Source organism: Bubalus bubalis, chromosome 4 (genome assembly GCF_019923935.1).
Source record: "Bubalus bubalis isolate 160015118507 breed Murrah chromosome 4, NDDB_SH_1, whole genome shotgun sequence".
Lineage (NCBI taxonomy): Eukaryota > Metazoa > Chordata > Mammalia > Artiodactyla > Bovidae > Bubalus > Bubalus bubalis.
In genome coordinates this window covers 101,090,187-101,109,304 of record NC_059160.1, presented here as the reverse complement: position 1 = coordinate 101,109,304, position 19,118 = coordinate 101,090,187, and the positions used below count along the sequence as shown (strand labels likewise).

Sequence of the window (19,118 nt, the reverse complement as noted above, 5' to 3'; positions counted from 1 at the left end):
TTCTGGAACTCTCTTGCTTTTTCCATGATCCAGTGGATGTTGGCAATTTGATCTCTGGTTCCTCTGCCTTTTCTAAAACCAACTTGAACATCAGGAAGTTCATGGTTCACATATTGCTGAAGTCTGGCTTGGAGAACTTTGAGCATTACTTTACTAGCGTGTGAGATGAGTGCAATTGTGTGGTAGTTTGAGCATTCTTTGGCATTACCCTTCTTTGGAATTGGAATGAAAACTGACCTTTTCCAGTCCTGTGGCCACTGCTGAGTTTTCCAAATGTGCTGGCATATTGAGTGCAGCACTTTCACAACATCATCTTTCAGGATTTGGAATAGCTCAACTGGAATTCCATCACCTCCACGAGCTTTGTTCGTAGTGATACTTTCTAAGGCCCACTTGACTTCACATTCCAGGATGTCTGGCTCTAGGTCAGTGATGACACCATCGTGATTATCTGGGTCGTGAAGATCTTTGTTGTACAGTTCTTCTGTGTATTCTTGCCATCTCTTCTTAATATCTTCTGCTTCTGTTAGGTCCCTACCATTTCTGTCCTTTTTCGAGCTCATCTTTGCATGAAATGTTCCTTTGGTATCTCTGATATTCTTAAAGAGATCCCTAGTCTTTCCCATTCTGTTGTTTTCCTCTATTTCTTTGCATTGATCGCTGAGGAAGGCTTTCTTATCTCTTCTTGTATGTAAAATAACTAGCTGCAGGAAGCAGCTATTTAGCCCAGGGAACTTGGCTTGGTGCTCTGTGATGACCTAGAGAGGTGGGATAGGAAGGAGGTGGGAAGCTCAAGGAGGGGACATATATATACTTAAGGCTGAGTCACACTGTTATACAGCCGAAATCAGTACAATATTGTAAAGCAATTATCCTCCAATTAAAAATATTTTTTTTAAAAGGAAGAAAATTGAAACAAAATTGGCAGAGTCATGAAGAAGCCATGCTACCTGGGATACTCTAAAGGCAGATAGAAGACAAAACAAGACTATTCTCTGATGCACCATCATAGCCTAAGAGTTGCTGCAAAACTTCCCCGAGATGTGTAGTGGGAAAGCAAGATCCACAAGAGACATGGTCATTCCAGTGAGTCAAAATCATTAATTTACCTACAAACATGTGTTATGCACCATGTGCTAGAGATACAGCAGGGATGAACAGACATATCTAGCCCTTAGGATCTTGCATTCTAGATTGAGAAGATAGCAATAAACAAGTAATATAATAAAGTCAGTTAGGGAGTATGTTAGAAGCTGTAAAATGCTGTAGAATAAAGAATAAAGAAGATGGCTTAGAGGCTATTGTAATCTAGTCAAGAAAATATGGTGGTAGCAGCAAGATGATGAGAAGTGGTCAGACTCCAGATACGTTTTGAAGATCAAACCAACATGACTTCCTGATAGACTGGATGTAGGGTATGAGGCAAAGAGAGTAGTTAAGAATGACTCCAGATTTTTCCACTGGAACAATTACAAAGATAGAATTACTATCAACTGTTCTGGAAAAGACTATCCTGGGTAGAGCAGAGAGGAAGAGCTGAGGAAATCCAGATCTTCTTTTTCTTAACATACCATATTTCAGTTTTCTTTTTAACATCCAAGTAGAGATGTTGGGAGAAATATCAACAACCTCAGATATGCAGATGATGCCTCTCTAATTGCAGAAAGCAAAGAGGAACTAAAGAGCCTCTTAATGAGGGTGAAAGAGGAGAGGAACACACTGACTTAAAGTTCAACATTCAAAAAGCCAAGACCAGACTTCCCTGGCAGCACAGTTGATAAGAACCCACTTGCCAGTGCAGGGGATACAGGTTCAATTCTTGGTCAGGGAAGAGTCCACATGCTGAGGAGCCCATGTGCCACAACCACTGAGCCCATATGCTACAACTACTGAATCTTGAGTACCCTAGAGTTCAGGCTCCACAACAAGAGAAACCACTGCACTGAAAAGCCCGTTTACTGAAACTACAGGAAGCTGACAGGCAGCAGTAAAGACCCAGTACAATCAGAAATAAATAAAATAATAAATTGTTAAAAAAAAAAAAAAAACTACCATCATGGCATCTGGTCCCATCACTTCATGGCAAATAGATGGGGGGAAAGGGGGAACAATGACTGATTTTATTTCCTGGGCTTCAAAATCACTGCAGATGGTGACTACAGCCATGAAATTAAAAGATGCCTGCTCCTTGGAAGAAAAGCTATGACAAACCCAGACAGTGTATTAAAAGGCAGAGACATCACTTTGTCAACAAAAGTCCATATAGTCAAAGCTATGGTTTTTCCAGTAGTCATGTATGGATGTGAGAGTTGGACCATAGAGAAGGCTGAGCACCAAAGAATTGATGCTTTTGAACTATGGTGTTGGAGAAGATTCTTGAGAGTCCCTTGGACAGCAAGGAGATCAAACCAGTCAATCCTAAAGGAAATCAACCCTGAATATTCATTGGAAGGACTGTTGCTGAAGCTGAAACTCCAATCCTTTGGCCATCTGATGAGAAGAGCCAGCTCATTGGAAAGGAACCTGATGATGGGAAAGATTGAAGGCAAAAGAAGGGGATGACAGAGGATGAGATGGTTGGATAGCATCACCAACTCAATGGACATGAGTTTGAGAAAGCTCTAGGAGATAGTGAAAGGCAGGGAAGCCTGGTGGACTGCAGTCCATGGAGTCTCAAAGATTCAGACACAACTTAACGACTAAACAATAACAGAGATGTTGAATAGACATTGGACATAAAAGACAGGATTGTGTGGTTTAAGTTAACTTTGAAAAGGAAGGCAGGGTAGGAGGGGAAAAGAAGAAGAAGGAGCTAAGGAGAGAGAGGGAGGAAGGAATAAATATGCTTTCCACATAATGGATTTTGAGGTCAAAATCTTTGGACTGAAAATCAATTCCACCACATTACAATCAGCAATGTAAAATGTGATATTCCAAGGTTTGTACAGAATTTAGCCAGGGGGATATTGGGAGCTCTCAGGGAGATTTCACAGAGAAAAATGGCATTTAAACTGGGCTTAGATGGATATACCTGAGTTTAGAACCTAAGAAGAAGAGTAGGAATGTAATGTGAAACCTTGAAGTGTAATGGTAGGTAACCCACTGAAGTGTAATGGTAGGTAACCCAGAGTAGGTAACCTACAGAAGGTTCTGGTAGGTAACAAGAACCCTTTGTAGGTGGAATAGAATGATGGCAAACAAAACTGGGAGAGTAGGCTGGGTCAGCTTTGGGAGACCCTTGTATGATGTGCTAAGAAATTCAACTTACTTTGCATAAATTTATGTAATAGCGACTGAGAGCAGAATAAAAACCATGGTCATGGTCATAAAGCCATGGTCGTGGAAATGTAGTTGTTGAGATTTGAGTAGGTGGAATAGAATGATTCTGTGCTTTAAAGCCTGAGTAATTGCAGACAGACTAAGGAGTTACTGAAAAGTATTACGTATTTACTACTTCCCTGGTGGTCCAGTGGTTTAAGAATCTGCCTACCAATGTAGGGGGCATAGGTTCCATCCCTGGTCTGGGAAGATTTCACATGCCTTGAGACAACTAAGCCCATGCGACACAACTATTGAGCCTGCTCTCTACAGTCTGCAAGCCACAGCTACTGAAGCCCGAGTTCCCTAGAGCCTGTGCTCCACAACAAGAGAAGCCACCACAATGAGAAGCCCACACACACCACAACTAAAGAGTGGCCCTACTCGCCACAACTACAGAAAGCCCTCGAGCAGCAACGAAGACCCAGCACAGCCAAAAATTAATTAATTAATTAAAAATAAATAAATAAATAGTTTTTAAAATTAAGCAGTCATATCTAGTGATACCAAAGAAAAAGTATGCCCAGGACAGAAAAGAGACATTATTCTAAGCAAACCTGACTAATGATTTAATTCTTGTCCAAGGGAAGAACAACAGAGAGATTACCCAAGATCATGATTTAGTCCTACCTATAATTTTTTGTAGTCACTCTATGTGTCTATGCTTAAATTAACTGATAAGAAATTACTAATCTTAATTTTCTTAGTGTACTTTTAGTTCTTCTCAACTAGTCCTTTTTTAATCAACAGTATTACCTGGCAGGCTATCCACAGGGGTCGCAAAGAGTTGGACATGACTGAGCATGCACACACACACACACACACATACACACATTGCATAAAAAATCCTTTGGTTATCATTGAAGATGCTTGAACCATAAAAACTCAACTGGTAGCTCCATTCAAAGTAAACTGTTGAATGGCAATTAAACAAGCTCCTAGTACAGAGATAAAGCACATCTAAGATATGCACAACTTTATAGATATTTCCCTTTAATCAGGCTTCTCTGGTGACTCAGTGGTAAAGAATCCACCTGCAGTGCAAGAGACAAAAGAGATGTGGGTTTGATCCCTGGGTTGGTAAGATCCCCTGGAGGAGGGAATTGCAACCCACTCCAGTATTCTTGTCTGGGATCCCTTGGAAAGAGGAGCCTGGCAGGTACAGGCCATGAGGTCACAAAGAGTCAGACATGACTGAAGCGACGGAGCATGCAGCCCTTTAAGTCTTCAGGTCCTATAACTCTAAGGGATACCTCCCAGCTTGTCAACTATTTACTGTGTACTAAAAGCAAAAAGGCTCAGACAATCAGACTCATTTTCCCTTAGGTTATGAAAACAGGATTAGGATTAATTTGCCCTTTTGTGTTGATGTGCTTTTTAAAAAAATTTTTTATTGGAGGATAGTTGACTTACAATGTTGTGTTAGTTTCTAATGTACAGCAAAGTGAATCAGTTATACATGTACATATATCCACTCTTTTTTAGATTCTTTACCTGTATAGGTCATTACAGAGTATTGAGTACAGTTGCTTGTGCTATACAGTAGATCCTTATTAATTATCTATTTTGTATGTAGTAGTGTGTATATCTCAATCTCCCAATTTATCCCTCTCCCTCTCCCCTCTGCCCAACCCAGTAACCATAAGTTTGTTTTTACATCTGTGACTCTACTTCTGTTTTGTAAATACTTTCATTTGTACCATTTTTTTTTTTTAGATTCCACGTATAAGTGATATCTACCTGAAAAAGAATTCAGAATAATGATAGTAAAGATGATCCAAAATCTCAGAAGAAAATGGAGGCACAGACCTAGAAAATATAAGAAAGGTTTAACAAAGAGAAGATTTAAAAAACAAAGATAAACCACACAATAGAAGATCACATGTTTCTCAGTGGTACATCTCATGTGGAGCCATTGGCAGGACCACAGAGACCTGAGGGAAGGTTCAGGGGCATACAGGCTCCCTATTATGAGCAGCCTGAACACTCATTGCCTGGACTCGGCAGTGTTCCCTGGGGTTGCTGCGTTACTGGTACATTTTGAATATCAACATGCTCTGCGTTCCACTTTTTAAATCAAAGGCCAGAAATCTCTTCCAAACAGCATCAAGATTGCTCTCACTCTTGGATGTGGACATCTTCAATAATCAGTTTAGTGCTTCAAATGATCTCCCTCTGTCCTTTGACCTAGTCTTCTACTCCCACTTCAAAACCTGGATTGGACAACACAATTTTTTTCTTAGTGGAACTAATTAGGGAAGATTTTTAGACAAAATGGAGAAGGACATGGTAGCCCACTCCAGTATACTTGCCTGGAGAATACCAGGAACAGAGCAGCCTGATGGGCTACAGTCCATGGGGTCGCACAGAGTCAGACAGGACTGAGTGACTAACACTTTAGACAAAATATACCCAGTGTAAAAGAGATAAGCAGTAAGAATATATTATATGGCACAGGTTATTGTACCATTATTTTGTAAATAGATTTAATGGCATATAACCTGCAAAAATACTGACTTACTATGCTTGAATACTTGAAACTAATATAATCTTGTAAATCAACTAAACCTCCATTTTTAAAAATCCACTAAAACATATAAAGATTCTATAGATGCAAGCTATAAACATTTAAAGAAAACAATGAAAGGAAATGCTGTGTTACCCATTTGTTTATATAGTTTTAAGCAGCCCACAAAATAATTAAATTTGGTAAAGTTTTATAAAAACCCTGAGTGATTGACATCTCCAGGAGTAAAGCCGTCTTCAGAGAATCCAGAACCATGAAACTAAGAAATTCTCTTTTTCTGGGCACTAAATACCTCTGGATTTAACCCAAAGCTGGCACTGAGTCATAAGTAATCTGCACTTTCAAAAGAAACTCGTCACATTATTTCTACTTTGAAACTCTGGTGTGGGGCATAAATGTAATGGGGAATAAGTCTTTCTCTTTTGTTTTTCATCTCATCATGAAATGTATTCCCTCCCACAATAAAGGTTAAAATTTTAACCAAAGACCTAGTTATAAATTTATACCATCAACTATAAATTAATCAATTTTAATTATGTAAGTTGACAAGTTTTTCAGATCCAGCCTTGACTAAAATTTCTCTTTTTCATATCTTATATTCCATTTTATATTCTATAATGAGGATCACTGGAAGGACTGATGGTAAAGCTGAAGCTCCAATATTTTGGCCACCTGATGCAAAGAGCCAATTCATTGGAAAAGACCCTGATCCTGGGAAAGATTGAGAGCAGGAGGAGAAGGGGGTGACAGAGGATGAGATGGCTGGATGGCATCACTGACTCAATGGACATGAGTTTGAGCAAACTCTGGGAGATAGTGAAGGATAAGAAGCCTGGTATGCTACAGTCCATGGGATCACAAAGAATCAGACACGACTTAGCGACTGAACAACAACAGCAATGAGAATATATTCTTTCATCCCCCCAGCACCTTTTCTTTTTGGTGAGCTCCACCCTCACTCCTGTCTCTAGTTTCTTTCAGGAAATATTCTTCCCCCGATCCCCTACATGGTCCAGACGACAGCTGCCAGTTACAGCACCGCATCCACTGGTCAGAGACTGTGTATGACCTGGCCTGGACCTTCCCCAAACTTCTACAGATTAGGAATTAACCAAAAGGGACAATCTCTTTTGGTATCAAGGCTTAGGGGCTGAGACTGAGAGCATGATGACCTCATAGAGGAGGCCTGTAGGAAAACATGTGAAAAGGAGTGCAAATGAAAGCTAGAAGAGAGACTTGAAGAAACCTGAGTACTTGTTTCCAGTGATCCTGGAAACCCAGTTATATCCTTGCCCTTCCCTTTTGCCTAAGTTAGTTCAGGTTACATTTCTGTTGTTTGTGTTCTAAGTTGCTTCAGTCATATCTGACTCTTTGCAACCCCTGGACTGTAGCCCGCCAGGCTCCTCTGTCCTTGGGATTCTCCAGGCAAGAATACTGGAGTGGGTTGCTATTTCCTTCTCCAGGACATCTTCCCAATGCAGGGTTGGAAATGGTGTCTCTTACATCTCCTGCATTGCCAGCAGATTCTTTACCACTAGTGCCACCTGGAAAGCATTTCTGTTACTTGTTTGCAAAGGTCTTACTTCATATGCACCCTCTCATAATTCCCCCATTAATAAGGGTGGAATAATCTTGTCCATTTATCATGTGACTGGCAAATCTGGTTTAAAAAAAAAAAAAAGTTTACTTCTGGAAGAATCTGAGCCATCAACTAATTGAAATTGAGGGCCAAGAGGGGGCCAGGGAAAGCGTCCATACACCTCTGTGGCATCATTGCAATGACATCATGGCATCCTGTGTTCAGCGTTGTTAGCACTCATGGGCAGATCCTCACATGCTAAAGCTCTTTCCTGCTCTTCTGGCTTCTGAATCCAGATGAGGTCACCAGTGTGATCTCACTTTGGAGAGCATTCAGATGAAAGGAAGTGTGGTGTAGGTGAGTCAAGAGAGGAGACTCCCTCCTCCCAAGTCAAGTTTCCAGGCAGAGAAAGGCAAAGAGCACAAAAACTCCAAAACCAGCTCACTCTTTAAGCTGGTAGCCAATGATCTTCCTCCCTGTAGAAGGAAGATGAGCCCTGAGGCCCCAAAGCCAGCTCCACAAACAGCTCAGCCACTCCCAACAGTGCTTAGGTTTTCATGCTTCCATAACAGCCACTCCTTTCTCTGGTTTGGGTCCAAAAAACCTCCCTCCCTTCTCCTTTAATACCAGCCTCTCTATAGTGAGCTCATGTCCCTGCCTCTCCACCTCTTCTCCCTCTGACTCACAGTGCTCAAAGCTTTAAGAAATAAAAACCTGTTAAATCAGCCAGACTAGAACTCTGCAAGTGCCAGCCCTTCCGTGAAAGGGAATCTCACTTTCATTGTTAGCGCTAAAGCTCTGAGTTACTTAACTTGGTCATGAAAAACCCAGAACTCCACTCATTCTTCACCAGCAAAAACAATCCTGTTCCATGTCTTTTAAAGGAAAAGAAAATATACCTGTAATTAACAAAATGTTTGTCATTTTAACATCTCAAAAGAGACATCATCCATGGAGTTTAAAAATTAGACAAAGAGGTGATCCCTTTACCTTGATTCCTGTTTTTGAACATAGTTTTTTGACTAAGATGCAAAATGACTTAAGGAAGCAAAATCCAGAAAAGTGTCCTCAGTAGGGGACTTGCATGTAACTTGATCACATTCATTTTTATACAAGAAGCACCAAGAACAATGCCTGAATCTTTTAATTTTTCAACAGATATTTATAGAATTTATCTTCAAGTGATTTGAAGTAAGAATCACAAATAAATTTGAGTTATCAAATATTTTGAGAGTAAGGAGTCACCATTGTCCAAATCAGAAAACAATTTGCTAGATCTGAAAATTTTCAGAATTTTTCCTGAAAACTTGTATTTTTAATCACCTTTGCAGAAACAGAGAAAAAGATTTCATCTTAGGTATAGGACAAATGGAAAATATTTTATAGAGGAGCCTTTCTCCCTCGTCTCCAAGCAGTATTCTTAAAATCAAATTGGTGTTTTACTACCTGCCTCTCCCAGACCAGAGCTGATAAAATCAAGCAATTCTCAACAAAGACCAAGGTCAAGCTCATTTTCTTTCCAACTCAACAATGTTCTTTCTCTGAGCCTTGGTACAATCTTCTTGTGCTAAATACCCTTAGATTTAAGCAAGAGAGCAAAGGAAAAGAATTTGTTGGGAAAAAATAAACCCTGGCCCTGCATTTGAACCTGAACTAACCACAGGCAGTCTATAAAACAAGGTGTAATCAAATGAATTCAGGATAGCAGTATTTTTAGCATTATTATCCTAACTGGCCAGTGAGCTTCGTGGATGGTTTTAAGTGGTTTGGCTGGTTTTTTCCTGGGGAGTAGTTATCCATGAAAAGATGATTAGCTTTCAATTACATGTAATGAATATTCTCTTGGGTTTCTTTGCCCTACCCCTTTGTCTCTTTGGGGCGAAACATACTTAACCTTTCAGACAATTAACTCTCTATGAACTACTCCAGTATTCCACCAAAAGAATAATGACCAGGAAACACAATCATAAGGCCAGTTCTGTGGTCTTTTGCTGAGTTCCTGGGAAAATGATTCCTACTATGATAGATCTTTTTATTGAAATTGCCCTGGAAACTGTCAGCCAAAGAAAGATCCAGAGAAATTTTATGGTTCACATCATAACCTGAGCCCCCAAATAAAGACACTGTAGAAACATGCTCAGTGAGTTTGCTGAGGGTTGGGTTTTCTTGAATGTGAAATGAGAAGCTCTTGAATCATCTTTAGCTCTTACTTTAAAATTCACTGGCATAGTTCTGTCTGAGATGGTTTGCTTTTGATGATGCTGCTTATAAAGACAAAACAAGCAAGATCAAAACTGAGAATCAGAGATGTTAGTGTTCCTAAGATTGCACAGTTAGCAATGACAGAGATTGGATTTTAAATCGACATTATTTTGCTGTCTTACCTCTCAAGAGAAAATGTGAATAAAATGCATATATAAGTTTTCTAAATATTTTTTGCCCCCTGATACATTTTTTACAAAAGATTAATGAGTATTTCCACACCCAGTGCTCCATGTTTAAATCAAGATCACAGGGCAACCCTTTAGAAGGACCCAAGCAAATGAGTTCCTAACTTGTCCTGGGTCATTCAACTCTCAATTCTCCATAACAAGCTAAAGTGGCAAAAGTCTGGGAGTTTTTTCTGTTTGCTTCTGGAATGTGTTTTTGTATTTTGGGAACAAGTACTTCTCAGGTTCCAGTAATTCACACCATCTCAAATGTTTTCAATGAAGCCAGGCTGTGAAGGAACTCAAGAGGAAGTTAAAACCAAAAACAAAAACTGCCCGTGATCGCTCCCAGCTCATCCCTGTCGCTCCATCTCACAAAGATCTAGCCTGAACATGAAACACTATTTCAAACTTAGTATAAAATTCATTTTAAAGAGCCTCCCTGACTTCTAATCTAGCTGTATAACAATACAGGCTCTAATTTCCGTTTCTGAAGTTTGACACCATCCAAAAATTAAATCAAAATGTTGCTTCAGAATCTCCCTGGTCTCTTTTTTTCATTTGATGAAGCTAGCAGCTTGTGTCCACTCACCAAAGTGGCTAAAACAAGACAGAAAATGATTCTAATGACTATGGATACATAGCATCTCAACATGAGTTATGTCTTCTAGGTCAACTGAGAAGGGTGCAATCTTGATAAAGTATTTACAAGTGTCAGCTGCTTTCAGATTTCCCAATAAAAGTTTTCTGTATGTGATTGTCTTTTGAAGAGAAAGAAAGGGAGCAATTCAATCCCAAGAAAGCATTAAAACATTTGCATACAACATTCTAAGAGGTTCTATTAACAATTGTTGACGCTAGAATAGTATGCAACAATAAAAGGAACAAACTGTTGATAAAGCAATAACCTATAAGAATCACACAGTCATTTTGCTAAGGGAAAGAAGCCGGAGACAATAAAGTATATGTTACAAGATTCCATGTATACGTATTCACACATGGAACTCAAGACAAAGATTATCTGGGAGGAGGATTAACTAGGAAAGGACAGAAAAAAACTTCTGAGTGCCAAAAGTGTTCAGTGTTCAATCTGGGCGGTGGATAAGCAGGTACATGTGTACCTGTGAAAAATCACTGGGCTCTGTGCTTAAGAGCAGTGTTTGTCAAGTTCTTCCTCGATGTATGTTAAATTTATTCTTCAATAAAAAAAAGTTTTTTTAAGTTTAGCCCAGTTGTATAGATGAGAGAAAGGTTATATAATTCATCCCTTGAATATTACTGATAATTCTGTTTCTGTAGTTCACAAACATCTTTTAATGCTACTTATACCACACAATTCCTTATCTGCAGTGATGAAATGCAAAAAACTATGAAAACTGACTTGAACTGAAGTGAAGCTATTTACACCTTTATTCATTTCACCTTCTACCTAGTGTAAAAATATTCACCTGCGTCTCTGTGGATGTGTTTTTTGATTATGGGATGTCACCCACACCCCCACTGTGATGGTTAGAGAACGTATGACCTTAGTGATGGTTAGAGAACCTTATGACCTTTGTGAAACCTACAAATGTTCGGCATTTCTAAACACTGCTGGATGCAGTGGTTTCAGGTAAGATATTGTTAAGCTTTATTTATTTGAGGATACATTTAAAGAGTTTTAACCAGCACCCCAGACCTGTGATATCAGGGATACTTTATTGCTTAAGATGAAAGTGTTAGTCACTCAGTCATGTCCGACTCTTTGCAACCCCATGGATGGTAGCCCACCAGGCTCCTCTGTCAATGGGATTCTCCAGGCAAGAATACTGGAGAGGGTAGCCATTCCCTTCTCCAGGGCATCTTCCCGACCTAGGGATCGAACCCGGGTCTCCCGCATTGCAGGCAGATTTTTTACTATCTGAGCCACCTGGGAAACAAGTTTAAGATGAGGCTGAATTTATTTAAGTAAACTGTGGGCTGAATTATTTTAGTAAATATAAGGTAATTAATAATGTGGCTCACAACCAAAATTGTAAAAGTGGCATGGAAATGACTTAAATTTAAGGAACATCTTTCCAGCATGCTCAGAAAGATGTTAATATGTCCATACAGAACACCAAGTTGCCTACATAAGACAAAGGGTGGGGAGGGGGGCTTTCTTTACATCTTCCCCAGCCAGCACCCAGCAGGAACTTGCATTCGCTATCCCTCAAGAAAAGCTTGTTAGATTGAACCGAATCGCCAGCATTCCTCATCCTTTGATTTCTGTTACCCACCATCCCTGAAAATAAAAACTAAATGCATTTAAAAAAAAAAAAAGTTTAAGGCCTTAGGGAAATAGTGCTTTGGTTCCTTTTGGTTGATTGGAAGAATTGATTGAATCGCACCTTGGTTTGTACCTTTTAAGTTTAGGATGTGTCTCTACTGGAAGCCCTCAAAGACTCAAATCAATCACTAAGTCCCCACTGTTTATTCTGGGCATCCAAGGACAGAAATCTCACAACCCAAACCACATGAAATTCACCACTGACTGCAGGAAAAGATTCACTCTTTTTGTGCTGACTCTCCTTGGTACCATTCCTCCTGAAAAGCTGCTTTCACATTTCTTCACTTTATTCCTCTATATTTTCCCCAAGGAAAAGAACTCATCATAAGGATCCTGCCCAAATATATTCCGGAAGCACTGTAAGTGTTTGCCTCATGCTTCTGTATCAGTTTCAGGACCATCGTAAATCAACAGTTGGCGGATGGAGGTGCTCAGACCAGAAATCATGGCTTTGAAAACACAGCATCATTCTCCTCGAGCAGCTGCAGCCTTTTATTAATGGCTCAGGAGGCTTTCACACCTCCTTTTAAATCCAGTGCATTTGAAGTAATAAAACAGGGAGCAGTTTATAGGCAGGAAATATTAAAATGTTTAATTGCTTTTTTTCCCCTTGGCACAAGGCAGACTGCCTCAAGCATTCTCTAACACATGAAGAAAAAGACACCTGTCCATGCTTGAATGGACATGAAACAGGGGATTGGCAAATTGAACACATCTGTGACCAAACCGCCTTTAAACCCACATCAAGCCTTTTTTTTTTTTTTTTTTTTTGCTAGTTCTAACCATTTCCTTCCAACTACTTTTCATTTTCTTCCTTCTCCTTGTCTAATTACAATAAAACACAGAGGAGAATAAACTGATATCAAGTCCAAAATGATTCCCTAATGTATCTCAAAGAGAGACTGAGCACCAATTGAACCTGAACATCTTTCCAACTGTCCAGTCCTATACTTTATCATCAAAACCCTTGAACCCTTCTCAGAGAAAATGGGATCTGAAAGTGTGAGTACAAACGGGATCACTAAACTTTTGACAAGTCTATCTATATAATGGACTAAGGCAACCCGAGATCAAGCTCCAGCTCGGCCAACTGCTGGTTGAATGACTTTGGACAGGTTGGTACCCTCTCTGAGTTTCAGTTGGCTCATCTGTAAAATAAGGATGATCAATAGTGCCACTCACTTGAGGTGGTTGTGGGCATTAAATGAGATGTCCATTGTTATTTATTATAATTCATTCTAAAGAGAATTGTTTCTAACACAAAAGAAGATATGGCTAACACTCTTCCATGAACAACTGACATTAGTACAAGAGTATCTTGCTGAGATTTGTATTGGTTATCTACTGTTATATAACAAATTTTCACAAACTTAACTTTTAAAACATCCCTTTGTTAGTGCACAGCTGTGCCATCAGAGGGGCTTCCCAGGTGGTACTAGTGGTAAAGAATCTGCCTGCCAATGCAGGAGACACAAAAGACATGGGTTTGATCCCTGGGTGGGGAAGATCCCCTGGAGGAGAGCATGGCAACCCACTCCAGTATTCTTGTCTGGAGAGTCCCCATGGACAGAGGAGCCTGGAGGGCTACAGTCCATGGAGTCACACAGGGCTGGAGAGGACTGAAGCCCCTTGGCACGCATGAAATCAGAAGTCCCTCACGGCACGATTGGGTCCACTTCTTCTGTATCACAGACTGAAATCCAAGGGTGGACCAGGTTGAGTTCTTATTTAGAAATTCTAAGGAGCAACCACGTCCATGCTTGCACGGGCACTGACCGAGTTATTTTCTTGTAGTTGTAGTTCTGAGATCCTATTTCCTTGCTGGCTCTCAGCAAGGAACCTCTCTTAGCATTTAGAGCGTGCACTCAGTTCAGACATTTCCTCCATCTCTAAAGTCAACAGCAGAGGGTTTCCTTCACACCTAATCCCTCTAAATGCTTCAATTCACTCTGACTTCTGCAACCAGCCAGGGAAAAGTCTGCTTTTAAAGAGGTCATCCAATTGAGTTAGTCCAGCCCACATATCTCCCTATTTTAAGGGAAACTGATAAGCTTAATTTCACTAACAAAAATCCTTTTTTGCCATGCATTGCTACATAATCATGAAGTTCTGTAACACCAGGGAGCTGAGGACCTGGGGGCCATGGAAGGATTCTACCATAAAAATTTAAGATTAGTAGTTGGGATTAAAACCACGAGTTATATTTTAAAGCAGAACCAGAAAGCAATGTGCAGCCTCCTAACCACTTTTTCTGCTCTCCATTTATATATATATATATATATTTAGCTGTGCCAGGTCTTAGCAACATGTGGGAAACCTGGTTCCCTGACCAGGGATTGAACTTGGGGCCCCTGCATTAGAAACACAGAGCCCTAGCCATGGGACCACCAGGGAAGTCTCTGGTCTCCATTCCTGCTACCTTCAAATTCGATCTTCATAGAGCTGCCTGGACTAAATATCCAAAAGCAAAACTTGTAAGCTCCTCATTGCCTACAAGAGCAAATCTAAACCTCTTAACTAGGCCCACAAACCCTCCATGATTTTCTTGGTATCTCAAAACTAGCTCTGAAGCTCCATGCTGCTGCTACTCCTGCTAAGTCGCTTCAGTCGTGTCCGACTCTGTGCGACCCCATAGACGGCAGCCCACCAGGCTCTGCCATCCCTGGGATTCTCCAGGCAAGAACACTGGAGTGGGTTGCCATTTCCTTCTCCAATGCATGAAAGTGAAAAGTGAAAGTGAAGTCGCTCAGTCATGCCCGACTCTTAGCGACCCCATGGACTGCAGCCTACCAGGCTCCTCCATCCATGGGATTCTCCAGGCAAGAGTACTGGAGTAGGGTGCCATCGCCTTTTCCTCTGAAGCTCCATACTGATTCCATAATCAGATAATGAAATACCAAACTGCTTAGTTTCCTTTATCCACCATGATGCTGCTCACTTGCGTCTTTATTCAAGCTGTCCTCTCAGCCCAGAACAATCTCTCTGTTTTCACCACCCCTTTGTGGTGGCGAAATTAAAGAATGAATAGCTGTTATTCATCCTTTAATTTTGCTTATCACTTACCTTATTCATTCATCCAATAAATAACTTCCAAATATCTACTCTATGACAGAGATAAGGCTATAGTGATAAAATAGACTCATGCAGTCTCTACTTCACAGAACAGACACTGTCTTTGGGGAAAAAGTACTTAAACAAGTACAGCCCAGTGACTGGAGGAGGGCTGATGCACCCATCAAAGACACTTGACTAAAGTCAGAAGTTTCTGGAGGAAGTGACATCCAAGTCAAGACTCTAAGTATGAGTAGGAGTTAAACGGGAGTAAGCAATGGGAGTGTGGAAGAGGAGAAAGCTCCAAAGGCAAGAGCATGAAAACATACAGGTATATACACGTTAGAAAGAACACGGTTCCTTTGAGAGACCAAAATATCTCCATTTCACTGAAGTATGGAGTTCTGGGGCCAGTACAGGAGTTGTGCTAGGGTAATGAGGAAGCACTGAAGCTTAAGACTAGATTTCTGTTTAGTGACATCTCCCTAGCTGGCCTACAGATAAAGGATGGGCTAACAAGAGAAAGGAAACTGGAAGGGAGTTCAGAGCAGTCATCCAGATCAAACATGACGGGAAGTGATTTTATGTAGAGGCGGAAGGGATCAAGGGAAATGGAGAGACCTGAGAGACGATGCCACCTACAGGAACTTGGTGATGAATCTGCTACTGGGGATAAGGGAGGGTGATGCCCTTGTCTCTGGCCTGGGAAACAGGGTGGATGTGAGAGCCTGTCACGGTCAGCGGGAAGATGGGTGGAGAAGCGGTTTTGTGGGGGAAGATAATTGTTTCCAAATGGCTTCTGGGATAGCCAGCAATTTACAGAGACTATTTTAATTCTTCCTAGCCCACCTGTATGATTCAGCTACATTAAGCAAGAAAAGGTCATTTGTTGAGTATAAGGGGAAGAAGGGAAAATATAGAAGTGACACTAAGTCACTTGTTCCCCCCAATTATCCCCCTCTAGTCCCAGGGTAGAAGAGTCTCATCATCTGGGATTTCTTACTCATTCTAGGTAAAGATGATGGAGAATGACTGTAATAATCTTCCCTCTGATGTTGAGCTCTTCCCCAAATATCTGTGTGGCTCACCCTTGCCCTCTCTTTATCTGAATCTCTACTTAACTGTCATCTGATTAAAGGGGACTTGCTGATCGCCCTTCATAAAGAACAAAATCTCCTATTCACACTCCAGCACTTGCTAGCTTGCTTTTACTCTATAGCACTTTTGACAGAATGTGTGTGTTTGTGTATAAGTGAATCGTCTCTTTTAGTAGAATATAAGTACCACAAAGGCAAAGACTTTGGTCCATTTGTTCGCTGTTGAATCTCTCTTTCTAGAACAGTGTTTGGACACAGTGGGCACCAGTAAATAATTGTTGGGTAGATGAATAAATGTAGGAAAGAAAGTCTTTGTTCAGAAGACTAACCTTGGCTGGAGAAAATCACATGGGAATCTTCAGGATAGAAACAGTATTAGAACCATATGAGTAGATAAATTTTCTCAAGAAGAGAATACAGAGTTAGGAAAGATCTCTGAGAAATTCCAATATTTACCAACCTTTAAACAATAACCTGTAAGAAGAGGCAGTCAGGAAAGCCAAAGAAAAACCAGGATTTGGGGAGTGAGAGATGCTGAGGAGGAGGAGGATCATAAAAGAGGTGTCAATCATGTGGCAAATGCAACCAAGAAGACAAATAAGAGTTCTAGAACATCTCCATTGGGTTTTCAACCCAGATGCCATTTGTGGCCCTTATTGAGAACAACTTGAGAGAAAGGTGAAGATGAGGGCCAGAATTCAGTCAGGTTGGAAGTAAAAGGTAAGAGAGAAAGGATAAAAGTCGTTGAGAGAAGTAACTAGAGGGATGCTGGAGAGATGCCCAGGAGAGTTGCTTTTCTTACGATGGTAGAGGCTTAAACAAGATTAAAGGTTGGTGGGAAAGAGACAGCAAAGAGGAAGAGGTTTAAGATAAGAGAGAACAAAATAATAATAATAGTCAATACCTGGAGATCTCTGCAGTACAGGAAGTGAGGCTTCCTTCTTCTGGAACCTCCTCTGACCTCTCCCTGCCCCTCCTCTCCCCCCTGCTGCAGCCTGTGTCAACTGTGCTGTTATTAATAACAGCCTGTGTCTGTTATTAAGCTTATCCAGTGAAATTTCAACTCTGCTTATGTCACTGTTGGGTCACTAGTTTATGAGCTTCATTAGGGAAGGGACAACTTCTGATTCATCTTTTTATCCTCATGAACTGGCACAGAATCTGGTACATAACAAATACTCAATAAGGTATCCAATGAGAAAATGAACAAAGGAATTGATGGAGTAGACTTCTGACCCGATGGACTCAACAAGTATATGTTGAATCCTCACTCTGCTCCAGGCTCCACTGTGGGCTCTGGTCTTTGAGCAGGAACAAAGCAAAGCCCATGAGCAAGTGAACTGAGGAAAAAACACAAACATGTGGAGGGAGAAATAAAAGTAGACTTGAGGTAAATGAAACATCATGAGCCAGCACTTCATATATTCAATAATGTTGATACTTTAGAAGGAACATCATGCCTCTTCACACCCAATTTTTTCCATGTGTGAGGGGAGGATTTACTTACCATTTATTAGGATTGATTATAGTCTTGCTTCCTCATTTCCTGTTTTTCATGATACTTTTAATCTATGAATCACTTGCCTGAATTTGTCTTTCTCCATAATCTCTCAAAAGTGGATTGAACAGGTTTTCCAACTCTTTACTAAGAGAAAGACCAAGATCCAAGATCACAGAGTACCGTGGCTTAAAGCCTTCACCATGCCTCTTCCAAAGTACCTTCTCACTCAGGACCACAGTCATCATTGTGTTCTTCTACAGGAATTAAATGGAAAACATGAGAAAGAAAGGAAAAAAAAAAAAAGCAGAGCTTTAGGAGATGTTACTCAAACATTCCCAAATGGGAGTGCCTATGTTTGAGTCATTACTGCACTTTTAGGAACACCCTAAGCCTCATAGATAGGAGGAGTTGAGGCGTCAACACACAACAACATTACTGTGATACCAACAAGCCATTCTAGGTCACTTATGCAAATGATGCAAAAGTTATCCAAACAAACATAAGGGAACATGGCGGTCACTGTGGAACATTTAAGAATCCACAGCCTCAAGGTTCTTGGATATCGGTGTTAATCAAACACTCGTGGCCATATTTTCAAAAGTAAGATTAAAATCCTCCGTTGACTCTTTCTATTCTGAAAACCAGTTTCTAGTCATGGTTGACCCTTTCACCTATTCGCCCAATGATATCATCCAATTGAACAATCACTTCCCCATGGATTGCACCCAATTCTTAAGAAAAGGGCTCAGACCTCCATTGTAATCTTCTAGCCGGATATCTGGATGTCCCTCCAATACCACAAAACAAACATCTTTAAAACCAAACTCACTCTCTTCCTCTGCAAAACTAGTTCTTCCACCCAACTTCCCAGCTTCCATTAACGATGCCACTGTTCCACTAAATGAAAACCTTCCCTTTATTAACCTTTCCTTCTCTCCCATTCTTCATTTCTGTTGAGAGATTTTCTAATACCCATTTCCAACATATTATTCCAACCCATTCTTCTTAACATTCAACTCCTTTTATTTTCACTGCCTCCAACCTCATTCAAACTCTTTATCTTCTCACCTGGACTTAGCAAGCACTATTAGTGGGGCAAGAAACTTTTACCACCAGAAGATTTGTATTCAAATCCTGGTTTCATCTCTTTCTAGTTGTGTGATTTTCAGGATTTTCCCAAACCCTCTAATCCTCAGTTTGCTCCCTTAAATTATGGCTCATTTCATGAGAATATAAACAATGTCTGTTAAAGTGCCTGGCACATCACTGCTCAAAGATCAATGACTCTTTTCCCCACTCCCAAAGTGT

At 40.5% G+C, this 19,118-nt stretch overlaps 1 long non-coding RNA gene across 2 annotated transcripts in view; it reads right to left on the bottom strand.

Moving 5' to 3' along the window:
• The window catches only part of LOC112584639, a 31,082-nt gene that overhangs the window by 9,207 nt on the left and 2,757 nt on the right, over nt 1–19,118 (bottom strand). Inside the window, exons 2-3 of one of the 2 annotated variants that reach the window (XR_006550657.2) lie at nt 17,214–18,064; nt 5,106–5,531 (exon numbers count right to left, since the gene is read on the bottom strand). This is a non-coding gene — a long non-coding RNA (uncharacterized LOC112584639). Of the gene's footprint in view, nt 1–5,105; nt 5,532–17,213; nt 18,065–19,118 lie in introns of those variants that run through there. The other variant, XR_006550658.2, reaches the window with a different exon arrangement.